The sequence below is a fragment of the Schistocerca cancellata genome, chromosome 1 (assembly GCF_023864275.1).
Source record: "Schistocerca cancellata isolate TAMUIC-IGC-003103 chromosome 1, iqSchCanc2.1, whole genome shotgun sequence".
Classification (NCBI taxonomy): Eukaryota; Metazoa; Arthropoda; class Insecta; order Orthoptera; family Acrididae; genus Schistocerca; species Schistocerca cancellata.
This window is the reverse complement of record NC_064626.1, coordinates 537,856,392-537,884,205: the sequence shown is the minus strand read 5'-3', so window position 1 is coordinate 537,884,205 and position 27,814 is coordinate 537,856,392. Positions and strand designations below refer to the sequence as shown.

Below are 27,814 nucleotides of genomic sequence, written 5' to 3'. Positions count from 1 at the left end.
CACGCACAGCACAGCGGACACACCAGAAACCGCGGTGTTGGCCGTCGAATGGCGCTAGCTGCGCAGCATTTGTCCACCGCCGCCGTCAGTGTCAGCCAGTTTGCCGTGGCATACGGAGCTCCATCGCAGTCTTTAACACTGGTAGCATGCCGCGACAGCGTGGACGTGAACCGTATGTGCAGTTGACGGACTTTGAGCGAGGGCGTATAGTGGGCATGCGGGAGGCCGGGTGGACGTACCGCCGAATTGCTCAACACGTGGGGCGTGAGGTCTCCACAGTACATCGATGTTGTCGCCAGTGGTCGGCGGAAGGTGCACGTGCCCGTCGACCTGGGACCGGACCGCAGCGACGCACGGATGCACGCCAAGACCGTAGGATCCTACGCAGTGCCGTAGGGGACCGCACCGCCACTTCCCAGCAAATTAGGGACACTGTTGTTCCTGGGGTATCGGCGAGGACCATTCGCAACCGTCTCCATGAAGCTGGGCTACGGTCCCGCACACCGTTAGGCCGTCTTCCGCTCACGCCCCAACATCGTGCAGCCCGCCTCCAGTGGTGTCGCGACAGGCGTGAATGTAGGGACGAATGGAGACGTGTCGTCTTCAGCGATGAGAGTCGCTTCTGCCTTGGTGCCAATGATGGTCGTATGCGTGTTTGGCGCCGTGCAGGTGAGCCCCACAATCAGGACTGCATACGACCGAGGCACACAGGGCCAACACCCGGCATCATGGTGTGGGGAGCGATCTCCTACACTGGCCGTACACCACTGGTGATCGTCGAGGGGACACTGAATAGTGCACGTTACATCCAAACCGTCATCGAACCCATCGTTCTACCATTTCTAGACCGGCAAGGGAACTTGCTGTTCCAACAGGACAATGCACGTCCGCATGTATCCCGTGCCACCCAACGTGCTCTAGAAGGTGTAAGTCAACTACCCTGGCCAGCAAGATCTCCGGATCTGTCCCCCATTGGGCATGTTTGGGACTGGATGAAGCGTCGTCTCACGCGGTCTGCACGTCCAGCACGAACGCTGGTCCAACTGAGGCGCCAGGTGGAAATGGCATGGCAAGCCGTTCCACAGGACTACACCCAGCATCTCTACGATCGTCTCCATGGGAGAATAGCAGCCTGCATTGCTGCGAAAGGTGGATATACACTGTAGTAGTGCCGACATTGTGCATGCTCTGTTGCTTGTGTCTATGTGCCTGTGGTTCTGTCAGTGTGATCATGTGATGTATCTGACCCCAGGAATGTGTCAATAAAGTTTCCCCTTCCTGGGACAATGAATTCACGGTGTTCTTATTTCAATTTCCAGGAGTGTAGAATAATACTAGCGTTGAATCAAACAATGTATTATTTTCGTTATAGATTGTAATATCTAAAAATTTGGAATTGAAATATAAAATATCAGCTCAGACTATTCCAAAAGCAGCTAAATGGTACCCAAAAGTAAATTAAATCTTTCCTAAACTTCCAATTAGTTCTCCGTACAGTCACTCGAAAATACCTTTTTACCCGGTTGTTCTGCTGATACTCCGTGACTTTGACAACGGCTGCCTGCCTGGAGGGCACAGACGTCACTGGAATTGTCGGGTACTCGTTCGCAATAATAGGAGAATAAAAATTTCACTACTTCCGATTGCTCTAAGGCCTTTGTCTACGGTGGTGACACAGCTGTTGCTAAATGAAGATTCATTCGATACGATGCCTGTTATAAAGTACTAATATGAGTAAAAGTATCACTTGCAAAATATCGAGTAAAAAAGTACCTCCACCGAGATGAAAATACAGTACTTTTCCCATGTCACAACAACTTCCTTCCTCATTATTACGTAAATGTACGTCTGTCATTTTCATACTCAATCGCTGTCGTAGAAAACGCGAGCAAGAACAAATTTATATATTTGCCGGGGTGAAAAATGAAGTATTATTTTCATAAATTTGTTGCTGTGGTACCCGAAATGAAAAACACTGTCCAACATGTTGTTTGGAGGTTTGCGATTACCACAGGTAGGTCTGGTAACTTTCGTGCCTCCAGTAAGTTCTTTGAATGGTATTGACGGTGTCACAGCACTGTGTGATCTCTGACTGAAAACCTTTGTAGTCAAATTTAGTGAGCTCACGGAAGCTCTACCTCACAAATGGAGAACACGAATCTCCTCCTCCTCCTCCTCCTCCTCCTCCTCCTCTTCCTCTTTCCAGATCGAGGCCAGCGTCAACCAGATAGTGTTTCTCTACAACTCATAGAATGACACCGCATCAGTTTTGTGTAGACAATGGTATGTCAGTTCCACGTGACGTGCGAGAGGTGAGGAGGCAGGCAATATATTTATACCAATGGCAATCAAATTTGTAAGTTTGGTTGCCGCAAATACACTTTAGGGCAAAAAATAAATAAAAAACGATGCATCACCTCCGAAGGAATTATCCGAATGGGACGAAAACCTGCAGATGCGATGTACATTTTCAGACAGCCAAAGGATTACAGTTTCAGGAAAAGTGGATGATTTATTCAAGAGAAAGAAGTTCACTAATTGACACATCAATAACGCGTTAGTCCACCTCTGGCCCTTATGCAAGCATTTATTCGGTTGGGCATTGATTGACGGAGTTGTTGGACAGCCACCTGTGGAATATCGTGCCAAATTCTGTTCAATATCCACGTTAGCTGGTCAAAATGCCGAGCTGGATGGAGGGCCCTGTTCATAATGCTCCAACTCCAAACATTGTCAATTGGGAACATCTCTGATGACCTTGCTGGCCAAGATAGGGTTTGGCAAGCACGCAGTCAAGCATTAGAAACTCGCGTCATGTGTGGGCGGGCATTATTTTGGTGAAACGTAAGCCCACGATGACTTGCCATGAAGGGCAATGAAACGGGGCGTAGAATATCGTCGACGTACCGCTGTCTTGTCAGGGTGCCGCGGACGACAACGAAAGGGGTCCTTCTAAGAAAAGAAATGGCATCCCAGACCATCACTCCTAATTGTCAGGCCGTGGAGTGAGCCACAGTCAGGATGAAATCCCATCACAGTCCGGCGTGTCTCCAGATACGTCTTCTACCTGAAATCTCACTGACTGGAGTAGAACTGTCTCCAGTGATGAGTCCCGCTTCGAACCGAGCCCCAATGACCACCGAGACGTGTCTGGAGATGCGCCTGATAGTGATGGGATACCAATACGACACTGCCCCCCTATACGGTCAGACAACCAGAAGTGACGTCGGGTGTGCCATTTCACTTCACAGCAGGACGCCTTTGATCATCGTCCGCGGGACCTTACAGAATAGCGGTACGTTGATGATATTCTGTGCACCGTTTGATAGCCCTTCGTGTCGAGTCGAGTCTTTTGGTATTACAATGAAGCAAAATAATTCCCGCCAGCACTTGGCGAGAGTATTGTTTGTCTTCGAGCTTGCCAACCCCTACCTTGACCATCAGTGTCGCCGAATCTCTACCCAACTGAGCACACTTGGAGCATTATTGGCAGGAGTCTCCAACGACCTTGAGATTTTGACAGTTCACGCGCCAACTGGACAGAAGTTTACACGATCTCCCTCAGGAGGACATCCAACGACTCTATGAATCAACGACAAGCCTAATAAGTGCTTACATATCGACCAGAGATGGACCAACGTGGTATTAACTTGCTGATTTTATGAGGCTCCTTCTCCTGAAGAAAAAAAAAATCCTATTTTTCTGAAATTGTAATCATTTGTTTGTACACTACTAGCCATTAAAGTTGCTACACCACGAAGATGACGTGCTACAGACGCGAAATTAAACCGACAGGAAGAAGATGCTGTGATATGCAACAGATTAGCTTTTCAGAGCATTCACACAAGGTTGGCGCTGGTGGCGACACCTACAACGTGCTGACATGAAGAAAGTTTCCAACCGATTTCGTACACACAAGCAGCAGTTGACCGGCGTTGCCTGGTGAAACTTTGTTGTGATGCCTCGTGTAAGGAGGAGAAATGCGTATCATCACGCTTCCGACTTTGATAAAAGTCAGATTGTAGCCTATCGCGATTGCGGTTTATCGTATCGCGACACTGGTACTCGCGTTGGTCGAGATCCAGTGACTGTTAGCAGAATATGGAACCGGTGGGTTCAGGAGGATAATACGGAACGCCGTGCTGGATCCCAACGGCCTCGTATCACTAGCAGTCGAGATGAAAGGCATCTTATTCGCCTGGCTGTAACGCATCGTGCAGTCACGTCTCGATCCCTGAGTCAACAGATGGGGACGTTTGCTACACAGCAACCATCTGCACGAACAGTTCGACGACGTTTGCAGCAGCATGGACTATCAGCTCGGAGACCGTGGCTGCAGTTACCCATGACGCTGCATCACAGACAGTAGCGCCTGCGATGGTGTACTCAACGACGAACCTGGGTGCACGAATGGCAAAACGTCATTTTTTCGGATGAATCCAGGTTCTGTTTACAGCATCATAATGGTCGCACCCGTGTTTGGCGACATCGCGGTGAACGCACATTGGAAGCGTCTATTCGTCATCACCATACTCAAAATGGCTCTGAGCACTATGGGACTTAACTTCTGAGGTCATCAGTCCCCTAGAACTTAGAACTACTTAAACGTAACTAACCTAAGGACATCAGACACATCAATGTCCGAGGCAGGATTCGAGCCTGCGTTCGTAGCGGTCGCACTGTTCCAGACTGAAGCGCCTAGAACCGCACGGCCACACTGGCCGGTCATCGCCATACTGGCGTATCACCCGGCGTGATGGTATGGGGTGCCATAGGTTGCACGTCTAGGTCACCCCTTATTAGCACTGACGGCACTTTGAACAGTGGACGTTACATTTCAGATGTTTTACGACCCGTGGCTCTACCCTTCATTCGATCACTGCGAAATCTTACATTTCAGCAGGATAATGCACGACCGTATGTTGCAGGTCCTCTACGGGCCTTTGTGGATACAGAAAATGCTCGACTGCAGCCCTGGCCAGCACATTCTCCAGATCTCTCACCAATTGAAAACGTCTGGTCAATGGTGGCCGAGCAATTGGCTCGTCACAATACGCCATTCACTACTCTTGATGAACTGTGGTATCGTGTTCAAGCTGCATGGACTGTACATGTACACGCCATCCAAGCTCCGTTTGACTCAATGCCCAGGCGTATCAAGGCCGTTATTAAGGCCAGATGTGGTTGTTCTGGGTACTGATTTCTTTGGATCTATGCAGCCGAACTGCGTGGAAATGTAATCACATGTCAGTTCTAATATGATATATTTGTCCAATCAATAGCCGTTTATCATCTGCATTTCTTCTTGGTGTAGCAATTTTAATGGCCAATAGTGTACATCATATCTACCGAGTTCCGTGCTATACAGATAATTCCTTTATTCGTTCGTGGTGTGTCTCTTTTTTCATTCCGCGTGTCACGCTTTCTGAGGTTGTGGTTAGAGCGAGAACTAAGGAAATAGCTGTTTTTGTGAGAATACGTAATAGATTTCGCATCTATTTTGACGAGAGAGTTCCTCCATCTGTTGCTTCAAATCACGTCGTCTATCCGCAGCTCTTTCACACGCTGTGTTTGATCAGCAGCTGACACATCCAGCTGCGTTCCGATGACATCACAAGGTGAGCGCTGACAAGAATGCTGTACGAAACACGTACGTATGCCACCGGAACCGATTTAGTCTTTTAACCCACATTGTGATGAGAGGAAGGGAAGGAACCATGCTATTGGTCGCTAGCTCGTAGCTAGCTGTTGCGACACGAAACCATGTGTGAGGCGAGGGAAGGTAAGGCAGAGCGGGCTGTCAGCGACACGCCCGCAGCGGTAGGGCGCTAACGCGGTGGCGCTGATTAAAGCGCTGGCTGTGCCTGTGCTTACCGGCTGCCACTGCCGCCGCTGTATCGACCGGCCCGCCGCGCAGGCTGGGGCTGCTGGCGGCCGCGGCTCAGGCGCTGCGAGGGGCGGCCTGGCCGCAGGTGGTCGCGCCTTTGATGTGGCGCCGCTCAGCAGGACCACCCCCCACTGCCGGGCACTGCCAGCGCCACACATTCCGCCCCTCTCCGCTTCCCTCCCTGCATCTACAAGTGTGTACACAAATTTGCCGCTCGCCGGCACGGATTTTATCGCTCGTTTCCCGAATTTCTAATTCGTTCCCTTCGCCAGGGCTATTCTTCAGTCGTTAACATTAAAGGAACACGAGGACTACCGTAAGAGGTGAATTTTACTTACAATCATAACTACACAGACAGCGAAATCTGGGCTTTAACTCTGTCATGAGAAGACGCAATTTGACATCCGAGAGGCGTTCCGAAAATAAGTTCCATCTTTGTTTTTCGCACGGATCGGGGTACCACGAGACAACCGAGGAGACGCCAGTACCAGAAATTCTTTCTTTTCTTTCGCGTACGCCATAGTCCCGCAGCGATTGCACGGTCGGCGTGGTTAGAACGGATTTGGAAAGGTTAGTTTTAAGGGTGGCCGGATGCCCTTCCTGCAGCCACCCCGTACCCCCAGGGATGGGATCAGTGTACCCCAGCTGTCTGCATCTAGTGTAAATCTTGAAATAGTGCGAACGTGTTTCAAATGTCCGCGACGCGTGTAACTGAGGCGGAACGTGGGGACCAGCCCGGTATTCAGCTAGCGGGATGTGGAAAACTGCCTAAAAACCACATCCAGGCTCGCCGGCACATCGGCCCTCGACGTTAATCTGCCGAGAGGATTCGATCTGGAGCCCGCGCGCCTACCCGAGTCCAGGAAGCACCGCATCACCACTCTCGGCTGCCCTGGCGGGTACGCCAGCACCAGCCATAGACGACCAAAAATTCTGAAGTGGCTTTTACATAAGCTGAAACCGGTTAATAAACGAGTATTTTCCCTCATACATTTAAGTCTCTTCTTTATCTTAGGTAAAGAAGAGAATTTAAGTCTCTTCTTTATCTGTATCTAAGGTAAAGAAGAGACTTAAATGTCTCAGCGAAAAATATAATTACAAGATCTATAAGATCACCTCTGATTCAGGACCTTCCCATTTCGTCTTACGCTGGGGTGCCTTTCCAATGCCGGAGAGCCCTGGCAGTAGTGACAATGTGAGGGAAAATGAGCAGGAGATATGAACTGAAGTTTGTGTGGGGCAGGACACTTAACTTGGGTAGTTCGTGCAGCGATGTTAACCATAGTGCTGTGGTAGTGTAATGGTTAGCATTTCTGCATAGCAAGCAAGAAGACCCGCGTTCAAGTCCCGACCGCAGCCCAAATTTTAAGTCATTTCTTCTGCTTCAATCATTATCGTAGAATATTATTGCGGTATGTACAGTTCATTCTAACTTAAGTAAAAGACTCCGTGAAGCACAACGACTCCCTTGTAGCGTCTGCCAATAGATTGTTGAGCATCTCGGTAACGCTCTCGCGTCCACTATACAAAATGAGACGCTCTTCCCTGACCCTTCTCTCTCTCTTCTCATAATCCTACTATGTAGGGATCACAGATTGACAAAAAAGCCAAGAATTGGTCAAACAAGTGTCTTATAAGCCACTTCTTCGAGGATGAATTAAATTTTCTTAATATTCTTCCAACGCACTTCAACTTGGCATCTGCTTCTCCTACAATTTGTTTCATGCGGTCATTCCAGTTTATATCGCTCCGATGGATACCCTTACGTATTTCACGGATCTGTACGTCTATTTACGAGAAATATGTTTCATTTATTTACGTTCATCGTCAATTGCCATTCCATGCACTAATGATCACCATTATCTGCACAAGGCTTCAAAGAGCTTCCGACGCTAACCGCTATGTCGTTTGTATACGATATACACGATAACTGCTGACTGAGTGCCACAATGGTGTAGGATGTCGAGACGATATAGGGCGCGTGTGGTCTATTAAGCCGGTAAGCCCGCATCTCGAAAGTAAAGTTCTATGTACTGACTTGGCAGAAAATCCTAAGAAATTTTGGTCTTATGTCAAAGCGGTAGGTGGATCAAAACAAAATGTCCAGACACTCTGTGACCAAAATGGTACTGAAACAGAGGATGACAGACTAAAGGCCGAAATACTAAATGTCTTTTTCCAAAGTTGTTTCACAGAGGAAGATTGCACTGTAGTTCCTTCTCTAGATTGTCGCACAGATGACAAAATGGTAGATATCGAAATAGACGACAGAGGGATAGAGAAACAATTAAAATCGCTCAAAACAGGAAAGGCCTCTGGACCTGATGGGATACCAGTTCAGTTTTACACAGAGTACGCGAAGGAACTTGCCCCCCTTATTGCAGCGGTGTACCGTAGGTCTCTAGAAGAGCGTAGCGTTCCAAAGGATTGGAAAAGGGCACAGGTCATCCCCGTTTTCAAGAAGGGACGTCGAACAGATGTGCAGAACTATAGACCTATATCTCTAACGTCGATCAGTTGTAGAATTTTGGAACACGTGTTGTGTTCGAGTATAATGACTTTTCTGGAGACTAGAAATCTACTCTGTAGGAATCAGCATGGGTTTCGAAAAAGACGGTCATGTGAAACCCAGCTCGCGCTATTCGTCCACGAGACTCAGAGGGCCATAGACACGGGTTCACAGGTAGATGCCGTGTTTCTTGACTTCCGCAAGGCGTTCGATACAGTTCCCCACAGTCGTTTATTGAACAAAGTAAGAGCATATGGACTATCAGACCAATTGGGTGATTGGATTGAGGAGTTCCTAGATAACAGGACGCAGCATGTTATTCTCAATGGAGAGAAGTCTTCCGAAGTAAGAGTAATTTCAGGTGTGCCGCAGGGGAGTGTCATAGGACCGTTGCTATTCACAATATACATAAATGACCTGGTGGATGACATCGGAAGTTCACTGAGGCTTTTTGCAGATGATGCTGTGGTGTATCGAGAGGTTGTAACAATGGAAAATTGTACTGAAATGCAGGAGGATCTGCAGCGAATTGACGCATGGTGCAGGGAATGGCAACTGAATCTCAATGTAGACAAGTGTAATGTGCTGCGAATACACAGAAAGATAGATCCTTTATCATTTAGCTACAAAATAGCAGGTCAGCAACTGGAAGCAGTTAATACCATAAATTATCTGGGAGTACGCATTAGGAGTGATTTAAAATGGAATGATCATATAATGTTGATTGTCGGTAAAGCAGATGCCAGACTGAGATTCATTGGAAGAATCCTAAGGAAATGCAATCCGAAAACAAAAGAAGTAGGTTACAGTACGCTTGTTCGCCCACTGCTTGAATACTGCTCAGCAGTGTGGGATCCGTACCAGATAGGGTTGATACAAGACATAGAGAAGATCCAACGGAGAGCAGCGCGCTTCGTTACAGGATCATTTAGTAATCGCGAAAGCGTTACGGAGATGATAGATAAACTCCAGTGGAAGACTCTGCAGGAGAGACGCTCAGTAGCTCGGTACGGGCTTTTGTCAAAGTTTCGAGAACATACCTTCACCGAAGAGTCAAGCAGTATATTGCTCCCTCCTACGTATATCTCGCGAAGAGACCATGAGGATAAAATCAGAGAGATTAGAGCCCACACAGAGGCATACCGACAATCCTTCTTTCCACGAACAATACGAGACTGGAATAGAAGGGAGAACCGATAGAGGTACTGAAGGTACCCTCCGCCACACACCGTCAGGTGGCTTGCGGAGTATGGATGTAGATGTAGATGTAGATCTCGTGGTCGTGCGGTAGCGTTCTCGCTCCCCACGCCCGGGTTCCCGGGTTCGATTCCCGGCGGGGTCAGGGATTTTCTCTGCCTCGTGATGGCTGGGTGTTGTGTGCTGTCCTTAGGTTAGTTAGGTTTAAGTAGTTCTAAGTTCTGGGGGACTGATGACCATAGATGTTAAGTCCCATAGTGCTCAGAGCCATTTTATTAAGCCGGTAAACCGCCTGATATTGGCCCACAGAAGCCGCAACGCACGTGCGCGGCCCAGGATTTTCACTAAAATACTAAAAAACCCTTATTTTTGTCCTAAAATTTAAATTCATGTTTCTGTACATTTTACCTCAAAATATTCTTAATTTTAACACCGTAAAACTAAGAAATCGTTTTGTTTATTCGGCCACCTTACTACGAAACTCTTTTGTTTGTAAAGTTCACGTTTAGATCGAATTCTTATCCTCGCAAGAAGGTTTAGATCAATAATGTTCAGGAAACAGCCACGCCAGTGGCGTACGAGAGCGAGAGGATACTGAAAATCATGCGTTGCCGCATGTGATGTGGCTTAGGTAGGTTCTGTAGAAGGTTGTTTTCCAACTTGATAGACCGCAGGTATCCCGTATCAAACTATTTTATTCGGTTTCCCCTATGTCACCGTGATAGTTATAAACAATTACTGTTTACAGCCGGGAGCACTCCAAGGGAGTATTACAGGAAGTAATGGCCCCATAATACTCCCTTGGAGTGATCCACAAATTACCTACATCAGAAACTTCCTGGCAGATTAAAACTGTGTGCCGGACCGAGACTCGAACTCGGGACCTTTGCCTTTCGTGGATAAGTGCCCTACCATCTGAGCTACCAAAACACGACTCACGACCCGTCCTCACTGCTTCAAATCTGCCAGTACGTCGTCTCCTAGCATCCCGAATTGACGCTGTGAGGAAGGGTTGTGAGTTGTGCTTGGATAGCTCAGATAGTAGAGCACTTGACCGCGAAAGGCAAAGGTCCCGCGTTCGAGTCTCGGTTCGGCACACAGTTTTAATCTGCCAGGAAGTTTCATATCAGCGCACAATCCGCTGCAGAATGAAAATCTCATTCTGGATACCTTTATCAGCTTTCACTCCATACGGAGTTTTGTCCCGTTGACAATAACATATTGTGGTCTGTATCTTGGAGAGTCCTGATCCAGTCACAAATCTCGTGCAATTGTCTGTTAAACGAGAGTGCGGAGCTAATGGAATGACCTCACAAAGTCAACGATCACGCCTTTTAGTTCTGCAAAAACGTTATAATGCGTGAGCATCGAACATGTTCCGTAAATCTACTATATACTGACATCAGCTATATCATCCTCTCGTACAATGTATCTCTCTTATGGTAGGTTTCAACTGGAGGCTCTCCATCGTGTCCAGTTCTGGCATTTTCCGTGACATATTAGTATTTGCTTCTGTTTCTAATTTCGTCAATCATTCCAATTCTCTTCCTGTTCCTTTCTCTCGCTCCTTTCACTTTTTCTGCTACAATTCCTTGTTGCAAGTAATTCAAACGCAGTAATTTTCCCAGTCAAGATTTTTCTTTCTTCTGATCACTTCGAGTAATTTTCTTTCTTCCCCTATTTTCTGCCTTGGTTCTTCATTCTTAGGTCTGTCAGTTCACTTCACCTTAACCACTCTTCTCCAACAAACACTCAAAACTCTCTAAATATCTTTCTTCCCCCTTCCTCACTGCCAGTGATTCCCTGCTGTATATCACTACACTTCAGAAATAACGTTCAGCAAATCTTTTCCTCAGTTCGATTGAAATTCTTCTAGCTGTTAGTAAGAACTTCACTTTTTCACATAGATACCATATTCATTTCTTTTGTAAGCTTCCGTTCCATCTCAGTATCAGAAAGGACTTTACGTTCCTGACGAAAGAAGTTTCTGACATTTGCTGCGCTGTGGGATTGAAATAAATCAATGGCGACAGATGAAAATCTTGGCCGGACCGGGGTTTGAACCCGGATTTCCTGCTTTACGCGAGCAGTCACCCAACTGTTTCGGCTATCCGAGCATGTCTCCCGTCAGGTCAAAATCTCCATGCGCTGCACACTACTATTCGCTCGAAGTCCTTCTGTATAGCTGTGAGAGGTACGACACTATTGTGTATCTGCACTGAAAGATCGATATGACGTCAAGCGCATATATCATATAGGTATGCATATTCGAAAGAACAGACAACATACCCATATGAAGGGATTTACTTGTTCTGTCTTTTTTCCGTGCAATGATGTGTTAACTAGTAATTCCTCCTTGTTTATTCTTATCACTTTTGTCTTTCCTCCATATTTCATTCCATACTCGACGCCTCTTCTTGGAACACTGTTTCTAGAACTGCTGTAGCTCCTCTTCTTATTCCGCCAGTACTGCTTGATCACCCGTGTATTTTGGAGTCGTTATCCTTCCTCTACCAATCTGAATGCCTACTGTGTCCTCTATTGCCTTACTTATTAACTGTTCTCCATTTATGTTAAACATCTTCTGTAACATTCCCTGGAAGTGCTGGAGAGACTTCGGGACTCAGTGGAAGGTAAGTCCTGACGTCATCTTCACGTGGTAGAGAAAAAAAAAAAAAAAGGAAAATCGTATGGCATGAATGGCTGGTAGATTACGACGGACGATTTCAGCTGTCTGAGTGCAAAGGTTTGCTCTGTTCTTCGTGCCTGCAGGCACCTTTCCTTCGTGAAGTGTGAACTGTGTATGTAAGTGTAAGGGAATGTAATATGTTTTGTGTAGTGCGATATTTACTTTGGAACTGATCAGAGAAGGGGAAAAGTGAAACCCGGTGCCACCATATAGCTTACTCCTTTCGAAAAGCCCCAAGGGATCTTCCAGCTTAACGTCCCCATCACCATCAAAAGTATCACGTCCTCACTTCATGAGACACTGCGGAAAGGTTTGGAATTTAACCCAAGACATTGGCGCGAAGGTCCTCCCCCTGCAGCGAAATACTGGTGAAAATTTCATCCAACACCAGCATTCGAACCGGCTTATCTCCGAGTCGAGTTCCACCGCAAAGGCTTGGATGGAACGTGAAAGCGAAGAGCCTATGTCATACAAGCGGCTAACGACGCAGCGACCGAATATCTCTACGGATAAGGAGATCGCAATTGTCAACAGCCTCCTCGGACAATGGGTGAGCAGGTAGAAGGACCACTTTTGCTCTTGGAGTGGAAACCCACTCATAAAGGTTGATGAGCCTGAGAAGGCCAAAGGCATAGGCTACGGAAGACAATGGGGACCATCCATTTAAAGACCCATATGGTATCGTGATGCTATTGGATTGTATTACCAAGTCACTGATGAACTGCAACAGTTACGAGCATCCGCTAAATAGCTCCACCACTTCTACACCGAGCAGTCACACGTAAGTCGGACGTTTAGTACTAGAGTGAGTGGCCTAGCGTGCCAGGTGGCGAGATGCAGCGACGCAGCCTGGCGGTAGCTGCAACAGGGGCTTTAGAGGGCGCGGCGCTGGTCCGCACCGCAACGTGTCGAACGCGCCGAGGTCGATAGCCGGCCGCGGTCGACCAGCCAGTAATGGCGGCGCCTGGCGCCGGAATTTATTCCCCTCCGCTGACGCCAACGCTAATGGATTAGTGGGCGCGTTACGAAAGCGCGTTCGACAGGCTGGCCGCGGTATGAGGGAGGGGGTTGGGAAGGGGGATGGAGAGGGAGATGGGGAGATGGCGGTGGAGGAGGAGGTGGCGGTGCTGGTCCCACAGGAGCCGCCGCCGCCGCCGCTGCTGCTGCGCCAGCAGGAATGGACGGCCGTGCAGATAACGCGACGCGGGAATCGATGGCGCTCTGGCGGCCCGGCCGATAGCGGCGGCGGCTTCAATAGGCGCTGCATAATGGCCGCCCGACTGGAGCCGGGCACCGCCTTCTAGAAAATTAGACGACTGTCTCAGCTCACAAAAGGAAACTCGCATTACCGCAGTTTGCTATCCGACAACGGTAAATACCTGCTCCGATAAATATCATCGCCACCGGTGCAGCTCCGTCGCTATATTAAGAATTTTACTGATTCTTAAAAGTAACATTGTGATATGCACAATACATTAATCTCTGATCAAAATCGCTATTGTGATTACCAATGAGGGACCGCTGGAGATTCATCCGCCTAATTGGCCAAGATTTTCATTCCTACCCGTTGCCAACCGGAGCGAAGTGTCTATTGTAGGTTAAGAGTAATATTTTCGTATTGGTTCTGTGACGAGCGGAAACAGTGCAAATTGGAAATGTGTGGTAAGTTCCTAAGGGACCAAACTACTGAGGTCATCGGTCCCTAGACTGACACACTACTTAAACTAACTTATGCTAAGAACAACACACACATACCCATGCCCGACGGAGGACTCCAACTTCCGGCGGGAGGGGCCGCGCAATCCGTGACATGGCGCCTCGAACCACGCGGCGACACACTTCTTAATCCAATTTAAACTAACTTACACCAAGGAAAACACTCAAACACACACACACACACACACACACACACACACACACACACACACACATTCCCGAGCTAGGAGTCGTACCTCCGACAGCGGGTTGGGGGGGGGGGGGGCCTCCGCGAACCGTGGCAAGACGCCTTAGACTGCGCGAATAGCGCAAACAGAGTGTACACTGATACGCCGGGAAGTTATGACCACGGGCTCCGTATCGTATTGGTCCTCTTTTGAACACAAATACATCCGCTTTGGATGGATGCCACAAGTCCTCGCTAAGTCTCCGGGGGTATGCAGCACCAGATATGTGCGCATAGGTCACGCAGTTCCCGTAAATTGCGGAATGTTGGTTTGTCGGAGAGGAGCTGACACCCGATAGCGTCCCAGATGTGTTGCACCCGCTTCAAATCAGGTGAATTTGGTAGCCAAGGCATGAACATAAGTCTAGCATAATGTTCCTCAAATCGCGTTGCACGATTCTGGCCTTGTAGATAGTTTTGTGCTGGAACATGTTATCGCTGTAGGAGAAGACATTAAGTATCAAGGGATGCATTTGGTCTGCAATAATTTTCATTTACTCCACAGCTGTCGTGATGCTTTCGATGCTGCCTTAGATCCCAAGGAAGCCCAGGTGGATGTCCATCATAACACAGTACTGCCCCATCGACATGCGTGAATGGCGTGTGTTTTTTCCGAGCAACCGTACGACTGTCTGATGTAACAGAAAACGTGAGCCATCCGATCAGACGACAAGTTTCCACTGAAAGACTGTCCAATGCCGATAATCTTAAATTGTAATCCCCTATGTGTCACTAGTTCACCCGATATATTTCGTAAGTTATAGCGAGTGAAGGAAAGCTGCTTTTCCAGCAGCAGGTTTTATCACAAAAAAGGTTGCAACACATTCGTGGTATCACTACCTGATAAGGAGGCTCTTAAATAATTCTACTGAACCTGCCACTCATTTTAACGAACGATTTGTTACCCAAAGATTTATCTGAAACGTATAACTCAAATGAATAAGCCTCGACAGCTGTCCAGTCCAGTCCCATACAGACAAAAAGAATTTAATTTAATAATAATAAAATTTCCAATCGTAGATTTATATTTTATAAGTAATCTTGATCTAAATAATAGCAATCACGTGTCTGTTATATATTTTATTATAAACTCAGCAAAAATTAATTGGCTCATTCATGCATTAAAATCAATTTTCTCCAAACCTCGGAAACCACCAATGTCTTTTGTAAGTATGGAGCATCGAATGCACTGGGGGCGTATTAATTTACATGTTCAATGACCAATGAAATTAGAAAAGCTACAATACGTCGAAAGTCGGTAGAAGTTCGAGGCCGTTACGTTCAAATTTCGATTGCAGGGACGCCGTTGCGTGAACACTACTTCCTCCCGCGTCCGTTGCTCTGGCGCCAGGACGGTTAGCCACCTCAGACTTTGGCGGAGTAGGTCACCACCTCAGCCGGATGCACGAGGAACTGCATTCACCGTCAACCCTATTAAAGTTGGTTGTAGGAATCATTTTCACATGGATGAGGCACACTGCGATGCTGCGACCGAGTTTACAAAACCACGAGTGATGCTCGCCGAGCCCATTCCATTGTGGACCAGAGCCGGTCACCCATTCCGTTGCACTTCCTAGTCGGTATCACATCGTTACCGGACGAAGTGCGGAACCTGCCGCTATCTCACTGCACATCAGCTTGGAAGCAGCCTTGTGCTGACTCGGGCTATTTTAGTTGGCACGAGCGTGCTTCGAGATAGATGAGGCACACTCCTCATTACTAGCACATTATTTCGTGATATTCACCTCTGAGAACTCATGTCTAGGGACTGGACAAGTCATCATTTGTTTTTGTAGTTGTTCCAAGTATTTTTCTCGTCCTATACCAAGAGGGCTCAGTGCCAAATAATCCACTTTACTTCGTTCTGTGAAACAAGACTAACTCGCTTTCAAATTGTTTAAAAGATCAACATATTGATTTATTCAAATCTGCTGCCTATTCCTAGATTGTAGTTTTCCCGCCTCTGTGATTCAGTTTTTTATGTTATTTGTATGTGTATGTGTGTGTGTGTGTGTGTGTGTGTGTGTGTGTGTGTGTGTGTATTCCTAAGGGACCAAACTGCTGAGGTCATCGGTCCCCAGACTGACACACTACTTAAACTAACTTATGCTAAGAACGACACACACACCCATGCCCGAGGGAGGACTCGAACTTCCCGCGGGAGAGGCCGCGCAATCCGTGATGGCGCCTCAAACCACGCGGCCACTACGCGCGGCTTACGTTATTTATTCTGGCAATTGAAACACCTGTAGCAGGATAAGAGGTGTGATGTCTCCACAGTTAGCGGACAGAAGATTGTCCGACAGGTGAGATTATTTTTACCTGCCAACAGGGAAACAGTGACACCCTGTACATCGATTTCTTTCATTAATTACGTACAGGCTAGATGACGACCACCAACGCTACAGCACCTACATATTGCAAACCATTCGATCTATTTCACTTCGACTGCTTACGATCAAAACTGCTCCGTATATCTAAATTCTAAGTAATGAAACTAGGTTGTGATGTAACATGACAAGACGCTTTTGTGCACTGCGGAAAATGGCTTGAAATTATCCGTCCCTTTCCACAGGTCGTTGGCAGAATGAGGATGACTTCTTATGCCGGAAGTCTTCAGCCGCCAATGCTGATTATTAATCAAGATTTAAGCGGTGGAAAGTTTCGAACCCGGTGCCGAGGACGTTTTGATTACTGATCGAAGACACTATCTCTAAAACACGGGTGTAACGACATTTTCGTAATATACAAGAAAAACACAATTTCAGTGATGGCGCCCTCGAAAATGGTATGATGGCTGTATAGAGCTGAAATTCGGACTGAGCATTTGGTAGGAATGGACACACCGGTTTACACAAACAGAACAACACAGGGTTGCCAGATCGCTTGCAGTGATGCCAGTCTCATTACTTCTCCCACACACCTCGTAGAAGACTTATAAACATCGGTTAAAAAAATTAAAAAAAGAGGGAGAGAGAAAGAATAGGAAATTATGAGAACTTCACGTATTGTATCATTTGTTACATAGCTCTTGGTCATTTGTGTGTATCGATTTTTTGAAACGTTTCATTACCTTTATAATTTTCCTGCGCATCGGCAGTAGTTGTGATTTTGGGATTTTGCATTAACAATGGGGCCCTCATGCTAATGCCACTTCAAACACAGATCTCGAGGTTCACTACAGAAAGTCAGCTAGATTTGGTTATACGAATAAAAATAAACACACAATAACATTGATCACGTGCTGTGCTTGGCTCCCTCGCTCGCCCGCTTTGGCGTTCCCGAGGAGAATTGGCCGCATTAGTTCCGTGTGATGTGGCTGATATAATTCCGGCCTGCAGCCGTCCGCGGTGCCGAGGAAAAGGCCGTCCCCGGAGAGCGCAAATCTAATCCCGGGCCGGGCCGCACCGGACCGGCAGCTCGTGCACGCCGGCACAAAAGGGCCAAATCCAGTTAGCCGCACCCCCCCCCCCCCCTTCCCACTCCCAACCCTGCTGCAGGCGGCGACACGCGTTCCAATTAACGAGACGAGCCGCCTATCCAGCGCTACCCTACCGATCTCTACCTGTCACGTCGCCCTACCGCGTTTGGTTTGCTCGCCGACAGCCGGCTGGAAATCCCTAAAAGAATTAGCGGCGCGGAGCCCTTACTCCGGAAGAAAAAAGTTCCCCCTACTTTGGCGCTTCGACTCTGCACACTTGCCTGGGAATGCGGCATGTACCGAATTGTCCAGAAGTCTTATTCAGCTTCCCTTAGTTACATTTATCTGTAGTGCACTTTATGACAACAACCGCTATTCAAAGGAGCACGTATGATATGCTGGACAATCCTGTAAAATCGCACCGGAAAAAAAGAAATAAACAGGATTTTTTAGATCTCTGAACAGCATAACCACTCGAAACATTCATTGGCTTCAACAGAGAAATCTTATTTTAACACAATGGGAGTTACCAAAAGCATAGAAAATATAAATAATCCAATAATAACATTGTGTAAGTTCACGAACCTCCTGTCGACACTTATTCCGTAGTCTGGGAATTCTGGCATCGACATCTCAATACACATTTTCTTTAATGTCGTATGTTGTTAACAGTGTCAGCTTATACCCAAGAGTTAGCAGCTTTCACACAGTTAATACCACATTAACTCTTTTGCAGAAACGCATGCAGTATTCTGCTGCAACTGTTTTCAATATCCTGGCACAAGAATTTACACATCTCAGAAGTAATCCACGCACTTTCAAGTCTAAATTGAAGAGTTTCTTTATGGCTCAGTCCTTCTCTTCTGTCGAAGAAGTCCTGATAAATTTAAAAAAAAATAAACTAATTCCTGTGTTACGTTATTGATTAGGTTTATTAAAACTTACAGTTCGTCGTCTGTGAAGAATTCATATGTTTCATTTTACATTTTAATACTCTTCTGTTACAATTTCATGTAATGACCATGGAGACTTGTGAAAATGGTTCAAATGGCTCTGAGCACTATGGGACTTAACATCTGAGATGATCAGTCCCCTAGAACTACTTAAACCTATCTAACCTAAGGACATCACACACATCCATGCCCGAGGCAGGATTCGCACCTGCGACGTAGCGGTCGCGCGGTTCGAGACTGAAGCGCCTAGAACCGCTCGGCCATACAGGGTGGCGGAGACTTATCCCTCAGTTTGGTCCTACGGAACATGGCATACAAAATAAAAATATCTTAAGAGGATGTAAAAATGTTGGCAACTAAGGAAAGTGTCAAAAAAAATACTGAAACAAAACAATACCAAAAATTTTCATGAATACAAAACTATGCACATGCAACTTCGACAGCATTAGAATACACTCAGAAACGGAAGATCGACCCTTTTCAAGCTTATAAATCAATAATTTGTCACACACTGTTAAACAGAAAATCCACGTAACATTAATCGATTTGAAGAAAGATTCTGCTTCGGTAGACAGAGAAGCAATAGAAAAAACAATCTTAGAACTTGAGGGTATAATAAAATTAGGAAATGCTATTCGTGGCAACGTAAGAAAGAAAGTATTCGACTTGAAATGTGGGTCCACTTGAAATATAAACTACGGCGAAGCAGGGGGGTGGCTGTTGAACAATCAAACAATACAACCCTGAACTGTCGAGGTCTCCAAAACCGAACATTACATTTCGCAACTGCTTATCTACTATTTTCTAACACCCACACCATAGTGTTAAAATCGGCTCTATCGTCTGTAACAACATTAAACTTGCTACTTACTATTTTTATCGTTTGCCGTAGTGGCAAATAATCCTGTCAACCAGAGAGGAGCAGACAGACCCACCGATTCCTCTAACAAAGTAACAGATACGGTATATATCTGTCGAAGCATTTTTCCGTTTTTTCAACGTTTGCCCGACGGCCGCAGAATAGAAGCAAAGTAGCCTCCACCGAGACTTTCAACAAGCTTCGGGACTGCTCCTTTAACCAAAAACATGTGTTTCTCACACGTTATAAGGACCGTACATACAGCAGTGTCCAAAATGTAGATCTGATAAGTACAGTGCTTCAAGGGTTTTGATGATAAAGCTTATACTACACCAAGATTTGCACTCTGTAGGCTACTGTACGGGGTCTGGCAGAATCAGAACCATTTTCCTCCTCCCCTTTCCTATCGCGGATAGCACGCAGCAAGGAGAATGATAGGAGCCACTCTATATGCGCTCAAATTTCACCAATATTAGCTTGCACTCATTACGCAAGTGTAAATTACAGGATGCAATACGCTCCGTTTAATTTGTTTTTTGTTTTACGTGTCGAGTTCAGTGGGGAAAAAGTTGAGGAACAAGCCTCCATGATCACGGAACAAGTCATTTCATGAAGTTAGCATCAGGAAAGTTAATAGAGAAAATAAAATTGACACGAGTGTTATAGCGAAGACAACCTCATAAGTAACAATATAACACAGGCATTTGCTTAATTTTTTCCCAGAACTGTCCAACAGAATAGAAAGAGTGAGGATATTTTCCATTTTACACTTGTAGGCTCGTGGATTACTGTTACGATTTTCTAGTCCTTGTGAAAGATTACTGAAAATGCATGCAACAGACTAACGCACGCCTTTTTGCACAAGAGTCAAGGACGTGCGATCCAAATGCAGACTGGATTTCTGCCTACTATCGACGTAGTGAAAACTGATTATTTTTTGGAATAAGCTCATATCGCTAACGATAAACGACATTAAAGAAAATATATATTGCAGGGCAATGCAAGAATTCCCGGACTCCTCCAACAGGGGTTGACACGAGCTTCGCAAAACTAGACCACGCATTGCTCGAAATAGTCTCTTCTGAGCCAAAAATACCCTTTGTGACGGGAAACGTTATCGCAGGACGTAATGCCGTAAGTTATAAGTGAATGAAAATAAGCAAAGTAAGCTAATTTTCATGTTGGACTACCACTTATTCCAGACGTTCTAATGGTAAACACAGAGGCATTCAGTTCATGGACATTATTCTGAACATGGGCTTTCCATGACAGCTTACCGTGTATCCATTCGTTCGGGCCACTTTCATTTGTATCTGGACACCCAGGAATGAGGACTGTTCCGACTCATTACTCATGTGCCCACTCTATGTAATCATAACGTCGGTTGTGGTTGAATTGTATTTTATTAACTGTAAAAACTGAGTACTACTGCGATTTAGCAAAAATCTATTTTCAACAAGCCATGAACTTATGTCTTGAACTGCACTATTGGACACATTGTCCGTGTTGCACTCAGCTTGCTTCACTAGCAAGCCAGTCTCACATCAGAATAGAAGTATTTTGCAATCACCTGTCATATTAGAAGGCGCTACTGTTTCTTAGACAGGTTGGGGCAAGTAATATGGCCCGGACAAATGGATACGATTGGCAGTATTAACGGAGGAGGAAAAGACCTAAGACCTACACTAAATTTTAACAGGATGGAAATTGGAAATTTGTGGTAAGGTCTTATGGGACCAAACTGCTGAGGTCATCGGTCCCTAAGCTTACGCACTACTTAAACTAACTTACGCTAAGAACAACACACACACCCATGCCCGAGGGAGGACTCGAACCTCCGACGGGGGAAGCCGTGCGGACCGTGACAAGGCGCCATAGGCCGCGCAGCTAACCCGCGCGGCTGAACAGTATGGAGCAATTGACCGTGAAGCCGGCCGAACGTTGTAGCACATTTACAGAATCTTCACACCTGACAGTTGTTAGCAGAGGTCAGTCTGGTCGCGGCCCTAGCTGGTCACCCAGGTCACCTGATCTGTCAGTCCGCCATTACTTTGTGTGAGGAGCCCTCACGTCTATGGTGTATCGCAACAACCCTCATGGTCTTCAAAACCTGCAGCAGAGTATTTCGGACGAGACTGCAGCAATTCCATAATTTCAGCCTCCATCTGCCATCAGCAACTTGCTGACCAGGGTCCAGAAGTGCCAAGAGATGAATGATGGTCACTTTCGACAATTGCTATAGTTATGTTAGTGCCTTATTCCCTCTCCTCTTCTGCGTTTCTTCATAGCCTGGAACTCTGTTCTTCGGGCCACTTTTATTTGCCCCACCATATACAGGGTGTTACAAAAAGGTACGGCCAAACTTTCAGGAAACATTCCTCTCACACAAAGAAAGAAAATATGTTATGTGGACATGTGTCCGGAAACGCTTACTTTCCATGTTAGAGCTCATTTTATTACTTCTCTTCAAATCACATTAATCATGGAATGGAAACACACAGCAACAGAACGTACCAGCGTGACTTCAAACACTTTGTTACAGGAAATGTTCAAAATGTCCTCCGTTAGCGAGGATACATGCATCCACCCTCCATCGCATGGAATCCCTGATGCGCTGATGCAGCGCTGGAGAATGGCGTATTGTATCACAGCCGTCCACAATACGAGCACGAAGAGTCTCTTCATTTGGTACCGGGGTTGCGTAGACAAGAGCTTTCAAATGCCCCCATAAATGAAAGTCAACAGGGTTGAGGTCAGGAGAGCGTGGAGGCCATGGAATTGGTCCGCTTCTACTAATCCATCGGTCACCGAATCTGTTGTTGAGAAGCGTACGATCACTTCAACTGAAATGTGCAGGAGCTCCATCGTGCATGAACCACATGTTGTGTCGTACTTGTAAAGGCACAAGTTCTAGCAGCACAGGTAGAGTCTGTTGCATGCATTTTCAGTAATCTTTCACAAGGACCAGAAAATCGTAACAGTAATCCACGAGCCTACAAGTGTAAAATGGAGAATATCCTCACTCTTTCTATTCTGCTGGACAGTTCTGGGAAAAAATTAAGCAAATGCCTGTGTTATATTGTTACTTATGATAGTATACTGTATAATCTTCAGGTTGTCGTCGCTATAACACTCGTGTAAATTTTATTTTCTCTATTAACTTTCCTGATGCTAACTTCATGATAACGTGCTCCATTGAGCGTAGGTGGAAGAACATGGGGCCCAATCAAGACATCACCAACAATGCCTGCCCAAACGTTCACAGAAAATCTGTGTGGATGACGTGATTGCACAATTGCGTGCGGATTCTCGTCAGCCCACACATGTTGATTGTGAAACTTTACAATTTGATCACGTTGGAATGAAGCCTCATCCGTAAAGAGAACATTTGCACTGAAATGAGGATTGACACATTGTTGGACGAATTCGCAGAAGTGTACCCGTGGAGGCCAATCAGCTGCTGATAGTTCCTGCACACGTTGTACATGGTACGGAAACAACTGGTTCTCCCGTAGCACTCTCCATACAGTGACGTGGTCAACGTTACCTTGTACAGCAGCAACTTCTCTGACGCTGACATTAGGGTTATCGTCAACTGCACGAAGAATTTCCTCGTCCATTGCAGGTGTCCTCGTCGTTCTAGGTGTTCCCCAGTCGCGAGTCATAGGCTGGAATGTCCCGTGCTCCCTAAGACGCCGATCAATTGCTTCGAACGTCTTCCTGTCGGGACACCTTCGTTCTGGAAATCTGTCTCGATACAAACGTACCGCGCCACGGCTATTGCCTCGTGCTAATCCATACATCAAATGGGCATCTGCCAACTCCGCATTTGTAAACATTGCACTGACTGCAAAACCACGTTCGTGATGAACACTAACCTGTTGATGCTACGTACTGATGTGATTGATGCTAGTACTGTAGAGGAATGAGTCGCATGTCAACACAAGCACCGAAGTCAACATTAGCTTCCTTCAATTGGGCCAACTGGCAGTGAATCGAGGAAGTACAGTACATACTGACGAAACCAAAATGAGCTCTAACATGGAAAGTAAGCGTTTCCGGACACATGTCCACATAACATCTTTTCTTTATTTGTGTGTGAGGAATGTTCCCTGAAAGTTTGGCCGTACCTTTTTGTAACACCCTGTATATAGTAGTCCTAGCACTGATCTCTGAGGCACACCCCCCCTCCCTCCCTCCCTCAACCATGTCCCAGTCACAGTCCTTGCCACAGCAATTCTCTTTACTTTGGGAAATGGCATTTTGCTGTCCGTTGTTATAGTTTGAGATGAACTGATTGAGAGCTGCTGCTCTTATTGCATAACGGTCCAACTTCTACAATAATAGTTTGTGATAAAGACAACCAAGCACCTTTCTCAAATCAAAGAAGACACTTAGCGTTCACAACTTTTTATTTTATCTGTCCTGTGCCTTACAGAGAACAGAACTCAACGTGGACGCACTCAGTTTTAAGAGTGCCCGACATATAATGAATATTTGCAATGACTTCTGTCGACTTCTTTTTCCGCAGTCGTCCTTCTATGACTTCTCTCTCTCTCTCTCTCTCTCTCTCTCTCTCTCTCTCTCTCTCTCCCGTCCTTTTAATCCACAACTGACGAACACTAGTTACGTACCACTCTTACGGAAGTTCTATGCAGATTCATTTCCTTGGAATTTTTACGATTAATATCTTTCTGGTAAGATTTATGTGGTCTTTACGGCTTATACAGCTCGGAACGAATAGTCTCGGATATTTGGCTACTGCCATTGACAGTTTAGCCACAGAATGTTCTTTAATTTAATCAACTATACAGAGTACATATCCATAGATTCATATTTCGTTTCCCAGTGGGTACTAGGATTTATTCTGTCAGATACCGCTTCTTTCAGCTTTGACAATAATTAACATTTCAGAAAAATACGAAGATGCGCTGTGGTGACGCAGTTCCTATAACTGTAGTCGAGACGTCGTAAGACAACTTGCAGCACTGTTGCAAGCGTTCAACTGCGAAGCGCATAAGGCTGCAGGTGAAAACAATAGTGATCTATAAAGTAGTGAGAAGACAGGCGTTGCTACAGAGATGTTTGCAAAATCGCGGTACGTTACTGGTTGGGGCAGGCGCACGGAAGTGCCGCTCCTGACCCACTCCAGCTGTTAGGGATTAACTTACGCCAATTCAGCTATGGCTGGGCAAGTTGGTTAAAACGTAGGAGGAAGGTACCGATATGATAGGGTCCAGTATGAGGGCTTCTCATAATGTTTCAGTTATCACCCTGAAATATAAAGTTACGTAATCGATTTGCTGCTTGTTTGAAAGTACGTGTGTGCGGTTCTGGTACGTACTGGAATAACCGTGCCACAGTACCGAAGCACACCACTAGAGGAGCCAAAAGTAAATGGCGGGGAACACGTCCAAAGTTCAGTATCCTGCGGTAATTCGTTACCTGCATTTGAAGGAGAACAACGCTGCAAGAACACAATGCTGAGATGATTGGGGTGTACAGCAATAAAGCCCCATCATGTGCCACAGCTCTCAGGTAACACACGCTTTCGGTATCGCCAAGGAGTCTGAATTACGGAGAAGGAAGCAACAGACCACCTCTCTGTTAGGAATCGCGCATCAGAGGAGAAGTGGAGGGTCCTGGTGCTCACAACGGGGATAACGGAAAAAGTGGAACTCACTCAAGGATCAGCTGTCAGAATCTTGCACGACATTTTGAATATGACAACCCACCCGCAGGGTTCCGCCGCTGCTGACACCCAATCAAGAAACCCTCCTGACCGAGGCAGTATCGGAAATGATGCGCCTGTGTCACACCATTGCAGGTGACTTCTTTTGCGGCTTGATCACCAAGGACGAGTGACTGTTGTGTCACTGCAACCGTGAGACAAGGAGCAAAGCAGAAGTGCAAATGTGGATTCACCACGGCCGAAAAGGCGTGAACTGGCAAGTGAAGTGTCCAAAGCACGAAAGGTTGAATAAAAAGCAGTAGTTCGTGCGGCAAACATAAGTAACTTTAATATTTATTTAAGAAATACTTGCAGTGCGTTCTAGCAGCTATAATTTCGGCAGTCCATTTCTTTAGGCGTACTTTTCCTGTGTGAAAAATTTCAGTGTACGTTTCGACATGTCTGGTCGAACCTTTCCCTTGTTAGTCATCTACATCTACATTTATACTCCGCAAGCCACCCAACGGTCTGTGGCGGAGGACACTTTACGTGCCACTGTCATTACCTCCCTTTCCTGTTCCAGTTGCGTATGGTTCGCGGGAAGAACGACTGCCGGAAAGCCTCTGTGCGCGCTCGAATCTCTAATTTTACATTCGTGATCTCCTCGGGAGGTATAAGTAGGGGGAAGCAATATATCCGATACCTCATCCAGAAACGCACCCTCTCGAAACCTGGACAGCAAGCTACACCGCGATGCACAGCACCTCTCTTGCAGAGTCTGCCACTTGAGTTTGCTAAACATCTCCGTAACGCTATCACGCTTACCAAATAACCCTGCGACGAAACGCGCCGCTCTTCTTTGTATCTTCTCTATCTCCTCTGTCAACCCGATCTGGTACGGATCCCACACTGATGAGCAATACTCAAGTATAGGCCGAACGAGTGTTTTGTAAGCCACCTCCTCTGTTGATGGACTACATTTTCTAAGGACTCCCCAATGAATCTCAACCTGGCAGCCGCCTTACCAACAATTAATTTTATATGATCATTCCACTTCAAATCGTTCCGTACACATACTCCCAGATATTTTACAGAAGTAACTGCTACCAGTGTTTGTTCCGCTATCATATAATCATACAATAAAGGATCCTTCTTTCTATGTACTCACAATACATTACATTTGTGTATGTTAAGGGTCAGTTGCCACTCCCTGCACCAAGTGCCTATCCGCTGCAGATCTTCCTGCATTTCGCTGCAATTTTCTAATACTGCAACTTCTCTTTATACTACAGCATCATCCGCGAAAAGCCGCATGGAACTTCCGACACTATCTACTAGGTCATTTATATATATTGTGAAAAGCAATGGTCCCATAACACTCCCCTGTGGCACGCCAGAGGTTACTTTAACGTCTGTAGACGTCTCTCCATTGAGAACAACATGCTGTGTTCCGTTTGCTAAAAACTCTTCAATCCAGCCACGCAGCTAGTCATCATGGGGCAAAATGGTGCTGAACGTTTTTGGGTACAGGTACCTACTGTTTTGAAGTACAAGTGCCTTTAGTATGAAACCACCAATGCTACAAAATCCCTGTATCAGAGCACTCGTACTTCAAAGGAAAATGAATAAAATGGTGGTTTGCGGCAGAAACTACTGGGGCTCAAAGTGTTAAACGGACATGCAGGTTCAGAACAGCTTTTCTTTATTTAGCTGTGAGGCAGATAGAGCAGAACCTTTCTTCATCTTCTTTTGTAGTGTTCTGCCTTGACGTGTAGGACGCTGCACGCAGGGTCGGCAGCATTTCGCCGCGACGCGCCGGTCGCCGGTTGTTTTACGACGCTTGGAGGACGTCGCGCTGAGCAGAAGCAGAGGAGGTGGCGCGGCGCGCTTGTTCGCAATAAACGTCGCGACGCGCGCAGGTCGTAAAGCGCCGCCCGCCCCACCACGACAGATAAACTCGGGGCTGGCATCGAACGGTCTGGGGCCACTCCTCGCAGGCTCCCATTTCCTTTTTGATGCTGACAAACCTTGTCGGCAAATTTACTCTCTTTACACCAGATCGTGCCGCTGAGACTATTCGTCTTAACTAACGACTTATCATGACTGATAGTGTAAATTTTGTGTCATCTTTCTTATAAAAAGCTTTGACAGAAACGGAAAATGTTACATCGTAAACACTTTGAATTAACGGTACTAAATCGATAGCGCAGAATTTCCACGGCTGTGTGATATTATTGTCGTGTTTGGACTTCAGTCTGAACATTCGTTTGACGCAGCTATTCACGCTAGTCAATCCTGTGCGAGCCTTTTCATATCTGCGTAACTACTACAGCTACTACATTTTTTAACCTGCTTACTTTACTCATCCATTGGTTATGGTCTACGATATTTATCCCTCACACTTTCTTCCATTACCAAAGTTACTATTCCTTGATGCCTCACGATGTGTTCTATTATTCGATCCCTTCTTTTAGCAGAATTGTGCCATAAATCTATTTCCTCTTCATTTAGACATCTCTCCATTTTTTATTCCATAAAACTATCTAATTTTCATCGCTCTTCTGTAACACGCTCGTGGTCTTGCGGTAGCGTTCTCGCTCCCCCGCACAGGGTCCCGGGTTCGAATCTCGGCGGGGTCGGGGATTTTCCCTGCCTCGAGATGACTGGATGTTGTTGTGTTGTCTTC

General features: G+C 46.2%; 1 protein-coding gene across 16 annotated transcripts in view; it reads right to left on the bottom strand.

The window, feature by feature from the left end:
• Window positions 1–27,814, bottom strand: part of LOC126179628 (calcium/calmodulin-dependent protein kinase type II alpha chain) — a 1,032,354-nt gene that overhangs the window by 635,653 nt on the left and 368,887 nt on the right. The window lies entirely within an intron of this gene.